The sequence below is a fragment of the Balaenoptera ricei genome, chromosome 7 (genome assembly GCF_028023285.1).
Source record: "Balaenoptera ricei isolate mBalRic1 chromosome 7, mBalRic1.hap2, whole genome shotgun sequence".
Taxonomy (NCBI): Eukaryota; Metazoa; Chordata; class Mammalia; order Artiodactyla; family Balaenopteridae; genus Balaenoptera; species Balaenoptera ricei.
The window spans coordinates 36,150,737-36,158,366 of NC_082645.1; positions in this window are offsets into that span (position 1 = coordinate 36,150,737).

Consider the following 7,630-nt stretch of genomic DNA (forward strand, 5'->3'; position numbering starts at 1 on the left):
CTAGTCTTAGGGTAACATCTTCCAGATTTGTGTAAAGCTGATTACATGTTGCTGAACAATCAGATTTTCTTCTCTAAGCTGTACAAAACCAAGTGATGACAGCTCTGGCTCCTGGCCACCAGCAATGTGATGATGCAGCATGGGTCTTTGACAGCCGTGATTCGATCTTGGGTGTTCTGAAATGGCGACATACTCCTAAAGAGAGTGGAAAAGGGACTCTCACGTGTTGTGATGCAATGACTGTGTCATGGTTGTTTATACCATCTTCACTCCCTCCCCTTCTTCTCCATCCAATCTACCTGTCACATTCTCTTTGCACGACCACTTACATTTTTATACACGCTTATATTTCTAACTGAGGCCTGTTAAATGTTGTAAAGAAGCTACTTTAAGAAATGGAGTGCCAGTGGAGGATGTATTCTGTTTGGAAATGCATGCAGAACTTGATATAAGTTTTTAGGAACTATCAAACCTAAAATGTGGAAAATCTTGAGCTGGGGCTCCACTTTTCTTGTCTAAATGTCCCATTCAAGTTTTCCTCTCTCTTATTTTGCTAATCTGTTATCTCCTGAGCTGCAATCACTGATGCCATGTGCCGAGGCATGATGGTGATTCCTGTACTTTGATTCAATTTTTTTCAACCTTCTGCTATAGGGACCATCTGTGGAGGCAGAAATGTGTGCCTAGAACACACAACCAGCTTTATTCAGCTTCTCTATACCTGAATACAGAATTCTGGGAATTCACAGAGGCTTTTGCCATTACGGAATGGAACACTACTAACTTGAAGAAAACGTAGGGAATGAGAAAATGACAATCAAGCAAAAGGTTCACTGAGCTTTATTAAATATTTACCAGGAGTAAGGTCCTGGGGTAGAAAATGTCAAGTATACCAAGTATAAGACAAAGCCCCCAACTTTCAGAATTTCAATCAGTTTGGGGAATCCCAGCATATTGAAAGTAACTGGAAATACTGAACATGACATACAAAGTTTCAATTTAGTTCTTGAGAAGATTAGTTCCATAAAACATTTGAAAGTAAAATGGGGATCATTATGATTTGTAGCAATCAGAGGATGCTTTAAAAATCTGGAACATAAATGGGGCTGTGAAAAGCAAGTAGGAATCAGAAATTTCAGAAGCAAAAGGAAGAACATTTCAGATGGAAAGGAGATGTGAGCAAACTTTCCACCTAGGGGAGATTGAAAGAGTGTGGGAAAACTGAGGGATCGAATTTGGCTAAAAGGCTCACATAGGTTTCAAGCAGAATGACCATGCCTGCCACCTAGTAGGATTCAAGAAACATTTGTGAAATACATGATAAAGGCTTTAAAAGATGGGATGATATCACATTATGATACATGGCTATTTTCTCTGTACTTTTCTAGTTGAAGGTGATTGTTAATGTGATTAAAGCTGAATGTGGAATCTTAATTTAGGCCTTCTAAATATGTGCTAAACCTTAATCTTCATTGGTCATCAGAAAATGTGTTACAGTCACAAAGGGAACTGAGTGAGACCATGTTAATGGGTGAGATTAGAGGCATCTGCTTTGTTGGAAAAGAACCCAAGGTGTGGAAGTAATGTCTTAAAATACTTGCCTGTAAAGGGACTCTGTGAAAGCCAGCTATCTGGAGGAAGTATCCTTTTCCAGTTTTGCTAAAGAGTGTGCCAGCATTTTGATTGCAAAAGTTAGAGGGAGCACCCTGTGTTACACTGGCCTGTTTGACTCTCTTCTCCAGATTCTAAGCTCCCCAAAGAAAGAATTGACTTCTTCAACATTGTAACCCTACCACCTAGCAGAAGGCCTACCACATATTCAGTGCTCACTAGATACCTGTTGCCTAAATTAATCTATTAAAATACCTGATGGGGTTCTTTAATTCAGAATCACATCAAGTCAATGAAAAGATAAACCGAGACAAATTAAATGTACACAGTGGAAATAGCTAGATTACCCTAGGCATAAATTAAATATAACTGTAAACAGCTACAACTGGATGACTTACAGTTGTGTCACCAATTCCCCCGCAGGTGAGATTAAGAGAACAGTATCTAGTTTGGACCCTCTGAAATCCTCTACTCGGTATGTTTTTGAGAAACTGCTGATTCTCTCTCTTTCTGGTTCAGGAAGGGGTCATTCCCCAATGTTTGCAGATTTTCCAGGTTTTTGTAATTGCTCAGTTTATTTTTAGAACCATCCTGAAATTCCAAGGCATTTTGTTCTCTCCAGTGCTCTGCTACATGATTTTTATTAATCCCGTACTGTCCTGGAAGGAACAAATTCGTTTCTTCAGAACTACAGCCTCTACCTGGAATTTCTGATTATCATATCATCCTTACTAGTCTATTTTTTGTTGCAGTACCAGGAAGGGTTATTTACATTTTGATCCTTTTTGTGACAGAACAGTTTCCTGATTGGAATTTAAAGATAAAATTTAACATACTTTAGCAGTCATCTAAATGTGATGCAAAAAGTATTTAGAAAAAACAAAAGCCAAAATAAAACCTGCAAAAAATAGTTTTATACATTTTCTGTATTAAATTCAAAAAATAAAGTAAATATGAATAAGAAAATTAAAACATACCCAAAACCATAAAGTTGTATATATGTATGTAGTATCAAATTTCATAATTTCACTTAAACTTAAAACAAGAATTTAAAAATCCCTGAATAATATTGAAGAAATTCCTAAATTCCAGATACATTTAAAATTATTCCTAGATATACTAGTTACTAAAAATAAATTCCTCTCAAGGAAAAGATTATCACAAAAATTAAGAAGCTAAGGTCAATAATTTTTAGCTACACGATAAAAAGAAAAATGAAAATTCACTTTTTCTATTCATTCTGAGTCTTAATGTTTTTAAATTATAAATAATTGTATAATAACATTTATAATAATTTCATTACATTTCATAATAAAATTCTCATAGTTATTTTGAAGTAGGTTTATATTTACATTATCAGATGTTTGCTTCTGGTTCATTTACCACTGTCTCTCTTGTCCTGAGTGATTTATTTGGAATTAACTCTTGGTTGGCTTGAAACTAAAAAGCTCACAGGTGCTGAACTTCCTGAGCATTTTTATGTTTGAGAATATTTGTTCTTTCATGTTTTATTTAAACAGTATTGGATCTGCATTTAATATTTTCTGACCTTTTACACATAGTTCCATTGTCTTCTGTCATTGAATTAGTGAGAAGATAAACTCTATGAGGAAAGATAGTTTTGTCTGTTTTGTCTTGTTGTGGCCTGAAACCATCTTACACGTAGGGAATGCTCCAGAAGCATTTGTGGAATGAATGAAAGAATATTGTGTAAAAAATCCTGATACTAGCCTGGATTTTATTCCTGTTCAGGTACCTGAAAAATTCTTTCATAATTCTTACATTTTAATGGCTTAACTGGAATGTATTCTGGCACTGGCTTTCCTTATACACTTACTACTGCAACACAAATGGGCCTTTCTGTATTTCAAGAAAATATTTCTTTTTTTGTTATTAAAACTATCAAATTTAGACAAATTCCTGCCTAAAAAATTGGGGATAATAATGGTATCTACCATGGATATTTAAATGAGTTAATACAAGTAAAATGTTACATGGGCATAATTGTTATTTGATCTGACACATCCTCCCAACATAATTCTATCTCAGATTTCATATTATTTTTAATATGTAAATCCTATTTACAGAAGATACACATAGGAGACTATAATTACATTTCCCATCTTGAACAATTTATGATTTTCCCTGAAGTTAATAATTACCTTGCTTTTTGTTTGCTTTAGTTTTCCTTGTATTATTTACTAAATCTTCCCCCAAACCTTACCTAGAGGAAACCTCATTTCAATGTGTCTAAACACATCAGTGGTCTATCAGTTGTATAGCCTGCTCGCCTGGTCTAATAGAGGCTTGTGCTTCGTGGCTGCTACACAGCTATCACCCCAGTCTTGCCCTTACCAACTGCCTCTGTTCTTAGATTATATGTCTGTGTCTTTCTTGAATTACTCTTTTGTTTGCCCATCATCTAGGAATTTCCTGAGAAGGGTGTATATTAGTTCAGTAACTTGAGAGCTTACATGTCTGGGAGATAAATCACATTTATTTTCCTATTCTACTGAATTTTCCTTTCTTCTATAATATACTTAATTTTCAAAAGCTCTGGGCTTTCCTTATTGTTTTTGCTTTAATATTTGTTTTTGAATAGCATGCTGTTCTTGTTTCATGGATACAGCACCTGCTCTGTAATCTAGCTCTATCCATTGTATGCATTTATTTTGTCTCAGTTTATCTTTTTATTGACTTGATAAAGTAAATCCATATGTATAATTAAACTGCATTAACTCATCTATTAATTAATTGAGCACTTCTTTTCCATATGTTCAGATCTCTAATTTGGTAACACCAAATATTTTTGTATTGACTATATGTTCCCAATTTTATTAATATTGCTATTTATTCAAAATCTTTATTCCCTTTTCTCTGCAATCACAAAGATTTTATGACATCTCCCTCACAGTGCAGTTGTGCACATTCTTTTACTTATTTTTTCACATTTGTTTGTAGTAATGTTCTCTTAGGTAGACCACATCCATTTTCAGCTAATTCTCTCCTTTTTCTAAGTCACTCATCTTTGAGCCTTCTGTAGTGTGAATCAGTCCTAGGAAATATTATTTTGATCCTTGTGTTATATGTTCTTCTAGACTGTGGCCTTCATCTGCTTTATTTTATTTTAATTTTGCATGCTGTATTCCTTTTTATTTTACTTTTATTTAAAGTATGTTTTCACACTTGTCTTTGCACTTTTTATTTTCATTGCTTTCACTTAACAGAGAGTCTTTATTCAAGCTCTTATGTTCTAATATATAAGGGACAAATTCCCCTGTACCCTCTTCCATCTTATTTAAGGATAGGTTGTTTTCACTTCAGAACTCCAACATGCTTTCTCTGTAGTCTCAGATGTCGGGAGGAGTTTTCTCCCTCTCTCTCGCTCGCTCTCTCTCTCTCTCTCTCTCTCTCTTTCTGTGTGTGTAGCAGCATGCATAGGGGAGTAAGGGGGAGAGGGCAGAGCTCAGTTGGATTGTGTACATGCTGTCTTGTTGGAGGTTGTAGATTCTGCTTTCTTTTCTAAAGTTTTGGCATACCAATATTTAGGAACATGGGAGCAACAGTCTAGGACTTAAATCAATCAATTTCTCTCCCTGCCTCCTCACCTCCTCTCCCCCCTTCCGCCCTCCGTCTCCCTCTCCGTTCTCCCCCTCTCCTCCTCTCTCTGGTTAAACTTAACACCTCTGCTGCTATCATGGAGCCAGATCCACTTGTTAATTTCTTCTAATTCCTTGCTGTGTGAAGGATTCATGGACCAGCAGCACAAGCATTACAAGGGAGTCTGTTAGAAATGCAGAATCTCAAGCCTCACCCCAGATTTCCTGAATCAAAATCTGCATCAACTAGGGAACTTATTAGGATGCCCATGGCACCAATGCTGACAATTGGGGGCAAGGAGGTCACGCAGCACCTGGGGCTTGTTTTATCCTCCCACCTTTTCTGTTTCCAAAGATATTGTCTTATTTTCTCTTTGTATTCAGTTCTCATAAATTCTATTTTTATTACCTGAGATATTCAGCTTCATTTGATTTTCATAATTGGCAGCTACCTCTCTGGTTACCCCCCTAAACTGAGTATAAATAATGGGGGAAGCCCAGGTGGCCCTTTCTATGTTGTCCCCTGAGATCCTGCTGCTGTAGGTAGGAACTTTGCCCAGTAGATTTTTTGTAATTGCCCCCCCCCCCACCCCGCCATCTCATCCCAGGTCATTAATCTGTTTCTCTCTAAATTGAATAATTTTCTTTAAATTCTGCTCATTCACATTGTCTCTCCAGCAGTATATTTAGGTAATGAGAGGGAAAGCATAGCAGACTAGCAAAAATACAAACCACGTTAGAATGTTCCATTTTGTCTGCTTGGCTGCCATACTGAACTTACCCTTTTTGTGTTACCCTTGAGGCATTTATGGTGGTGGTAGGTTTTCCTTTTTTTTCCTGGAGCACTGAGGAGATATTGCAGGAAAGAGATACTGTGTTTTACTTTTCCTCTGCCTCCTTTACCCTTAGGTCCCATCTAAAGTTACTTTAGAATTAATGAGGTTTTTACAGAAGCACAATCTTATGAAGACACATGAATGTTTGTAAATTTTGTCTTCTTCCCAAGGAACATGGAAACAAAAGCAACAAAAAAGTGCATTCTGAATTTTAAATCTGTTTTATCTTACAATGCTTTAGCAATTGGATAATGCTGGTATTTTTAGATGGCAGTCTATCACTATGGGTTTTGCTGGCAGGTATTTTTACTGATATCTCCTCACTATACTCCTCTCAACCTATTCAAAAATGTTCCTGGAGCGCCCTTACTAAAGTTGTGCTGTATTCAGAGCCTGGTAAGCCGTGGGCGGTGTTAGTGTGAGCTTCCATACATTTCTTTCAACCTTTTACCAGGAAAGGCAAACCTTCCAGGGTGAGAGATAATTCTGTTTTTATGATCACTCCTGCTGGATTGTGCTGTATTATGTGTGATCTGACTGAAATAGTGTGAGTCAGTAACATGCCACTCTACCTCTAATGGGGAGTAACAGAACACGAAAGGGCAAACAAGAAATTATTGTTATTTGTAGCAAAAAAACAAGACCCATGGGCTGTATACTGTAGACCTAACATATGCATGGAATTGCAGCAGTTCAAGATAACATCAAGAAGCTAATGGATTCATGTTCTTAGTCAACTGGTTAGAAAGATAATGCATTTCAAAATATATTTTTTTGGCCAAAAAATTCATTCGAGTTTTTCCATGTTATGGAAAAAGCGAACTTTTTGGCCAACCCAATAAAAGAGGTGATGGAGGAAAAGGGATGAATGAAAGGGAACGGGGAAAAAGGAGATAAGGAAGATCGGCATTTTCAAAGCTTATTTGATTAGATGATTATAGTCTATTTGAGACAGCAAACAAACTTATGCAAAATTCACATTCTGGAATCACAAATTGTTCTTACACTGTTACTTCTCTGGATGAACCTTAATTCATCAAACATTAAAGTTTTAATTTTAGAATTAGTGTGGGCATGGGTAACATTGATCCCTCTCAAGAATATTTCAAATTAAAGGTATTTCTCCATTTTGTCGGAATGGCTCTGTAGACATGAAATGGTTTGGATCTCTTTTTAGGTCGTCAAATTCCTAATAAAATTGTATATTTCAAGTAGAAGAATCATAAATTTCCCTATGTATCTAATAAAGCAGGCAAAAGGTGGGAGTAAAGAGAAGAGGTTTTTAGTAGATTTTATGTAAAATCAGAAAGTTTGTTTAGAATTAACCTTGACTTTCCCTCTCTGCTCATCTTCCAAATTCTGTTCTTCCCTAAATGGAAGAATAGCTATCTATTTATGACCATCTACTTAATTTTACCAAGGTACTCATCAAGTAGATAGGTTGCTTCAGGATTATTAAATGAGAGTAGCCATTGATTTCACTGACCAATCTGCCCTTATTACTAGTATTTGAGAGCTGAGCTTATAGGCAAATACTTCTACTTGTTTAGAGATATGTCCAGAGTGAAGGGAGGGAACTTTCCA